The 2,945-nt window shown below is 39.1% G+C and overlaps 1 pseudogene; it reads right to left on the bottom strand.

Annotated features, from left to right (window-relative positions):
• Positions 1-302: 302 nt before the first annotated feature.
• LOC143547410 (uncharacterized) lies at positions 303-1,681 on the bottom strand (annotated as a pseudogene).
• Positions 1,682-2,945: the final 1,264 nt, after the last annotated feature.

The raw sequence follows: 2,945 nt of genomic DNA, 5'->3' as shown, positions 1-2,945 counted from the left end.
ATACCATTTTTAGAAAGTTAGTTGGTCTATATTTACTTTTCATAATTTAATAATTTAGTAGCTGTTTTTATAGTCTAGAAACAAACATAAAAATTAATAATAAAAAGAAATTATACAACAAAAATCCCATGGCGTTTAAATAAAAAAAAACATGGTGATGCAGTTAAAAGAAACCCACAATAGACGCGGCTTATTAGCGCAACAAAGACTTCTTTTATTTCAACAAGTACATGTAAATATAATCATAATAATCATAAATATAAGATAACAACTAAAACAGTTCAAGTTGCTACAAAAACAAATCAAACCTTGAACATTTACAAATTCCATCAAATTCACACACCAAATCTTGACATCATAAACAAAAGACCGAGGCCTCTCATCCTTGGCAAATCGCAACACATCTATCCATCTACTTTCATATCTTTATTACTTTCATGAAACATTAAAGGGCACTCGAATAATCCTACACGAGTTGACTCAAGAAATTTAAACACGTACTTCTGATGGAAAGTTTAAGGGTGTGGTGGAATGGGTATGAGGGGATGATGCTTCCATTTTGGAGGAAGGGTGGGTAGAGGAGGAAGGTTAGGGAGTGAAAATGGTGGGCATGGTTTTTTATATAATGGTGGGATTGGCGGCAAGATTTTTGGATGCGGCTTGTAAATTGGGATAGGTGGTGGCAAGATTTTAGGATGCGGCTTGTAAATTGGGATAGGTGGTGGCAAGATTTTAGGATGCGGCTTGTAGATTGGGATAGGTGGTGGCAAGATTTTAGGATGCGGCTTGTAGATTGGGATAGGTGGGGGCAAGATTTTAGGAGGCGGCTTATAGTCTGGGATAGGTGGTGGCAAGATTTTAGGATGTGGCTTGTAATATGGGATAGGTGGTGGCAAAACTTTTGGTGGGCATGGCTTCGGTTTTGGCTTGTAAATTACAGGCGGTGGCAAGATTTTGGGTGGACATGGCTTGGGCTCTGGTTTAGGCTTTGGCTTGGGCATCGGCTTTGGTTTTGGCCCTGGCTTGGGCTCTGGTTTTGGCTCTGGCGGCTTAACAACTACGGGCGGTGGGCATGGCTTTTTGTCGGGTATCGGAGGGAGAACAATGGGTGGGTGGTGGAAAATGTGGTGAAACTTCTTTAACCAAGGGTGGTCTTTAGGGAGCGGCGGCAAAAAGGTGGTGGAAGAGCAAATTGCCGACGAGAATTTGAGTTTCCCGGTCGGTCCAAAAGTGTGTTTTTCGTTTGACTTTGATATGAAAGTGATCTTAGAGGCTTCTAACCCATTGTGAAATGCACAAGGTGCATTTGCAGCATTGTGGAGTTGCACATAGCATTCTTCACTCAACTTTCCATCTTTCAGGATTTCTTGATGAAGATCCACTTTGAATTCTCCTTCCTCATTGAGCTTTCCAACACCCCTTGTTTGGAACTTACCATCTTCTAGCTTGCAATCAATGGTCACCTTTAACCCTGAAAAGGCCAACAATTACTTGCATTGAACTAGCTTATGTTTAATTATGATAAGAGACAAAAGTAAATCATTGACAATGCCTGGCTTGTCTTGATATTATTCTCCTTGCAATCAGCACATTCTCCAAATCCAACTACCTCAACAGTATTGGCATTGCCATAACAAAAACTCCCAACCAACAAAATCCCAATAAGAAAACCGCGCATCATTGCGAAAAACTTAAAAACTCAAAGACAAGAACTTGGTGTTGGAATGAGGAGAACTAGATTCTTCTTGCATATATATATAAGTGGAGCTCATGAGTCATGAGTTATGTGGTTGGCTCACCTATAGGGAAGTAATTGAATAACCTCACATGAAGCCACGGGACCCACCATAGAGCATGTTGATCGGTGAAAAAAGGCTACACTATACCCGCACATTGAATGAGCTCTCAACTACACCACATGTATGTTCATCTCAGTTAGCATGCATGTGAAGGCAATATCTCCACCAACTAACTACAAGTTTATCATAAATACCTTAATTTTCTAGTCACACTAACTCCACTAAGTATTAAGTAAATCAATGACTTTTTAGCAACCAATTTGACAATTTTATCAAACAGTTGGCAGATACAAAGCCCACATAACAAAACATATAGTCATGACCATGTGAAAGCAATATATCTCCAAACCAACTAACTGAAAGTTTCTCATAAATATTATGAGTAAATTCATCATTTTTATATATGTATTTAACTCGATCTCATTTACGCATTTTATCGAACAGTGAACTGCGACACACACATTTTCATGTCATCGATCGCGAATTACGCAATGAATGTGGAACAGAGTTTGCAGAGTGAAATTGAATTTGACGTGAAATTTCTTACAGAATTGGTATGAATGATGAATGATATAATGATGCATGCTCTGACACAAATAAGAATGTTGGAATGAAATGTCATTTCCAAAGATAACAAAAATAAAAACAGAAAAAAGTTATATGCACGGTATTGATTCTCCAATCCAATAACAACTATCACGTTTAAATGTTTAACCTACCAGTGCATTTATATATTTTCTTCTTTTTTCCTTTCTTATATTTTATGAAGGATAAATTCATTGGACAATAATTGCATCAATTCAAAGAGATGCTACGTTGAGGAGGAGAACAAAACCTTCTTTATATGGATGAGGAAACTTTTTCCATCACAACGCGTTTGGGCGCTTATTAATGCTAATGGATAAGAGGTGAATTTCACAGTTAAGCATGCTCAAATGAAAGCAGTATCAGGCTGTGTGACCTCCTGTGAAGTCTCTACCTGGGTAACCGAAATCAAATCCTGAGGTGATGGTGGTACGTCCCGGCCAAAGCGGACAATACCATGGTGCGGCGGTAGCTTGGTTGTTAACAAATGGTATAAGAACCAAGGGCGGACCGATGGTGCCAGGTCTCACGAGGACGCTGAACCCCTGAGAGGGATGGATT

Source organism: Bidens hawaiensis, unplaced genomic scaffold, assembly GCF_021521415.1.
Source record: "Bidens hawaiensis isolate Kalapana, Puna unplaced genomic scaffold, B.hawaiensis_p1.1 tig00014716_1, whole genome shotgun sequence".
Classification (NCBI taxonomy): domain Eukaryota; kingdom Viridiplantae; phylum Streptophyta; class Magnoliopsida; order Asterales; family Asteraceae; genus Bidens; species Bidens hawaiensis.
Note: the sequence above shows the minus strand (reverse complement) of the source record. Positions and strands in the feature narration are given on the sequence as shown.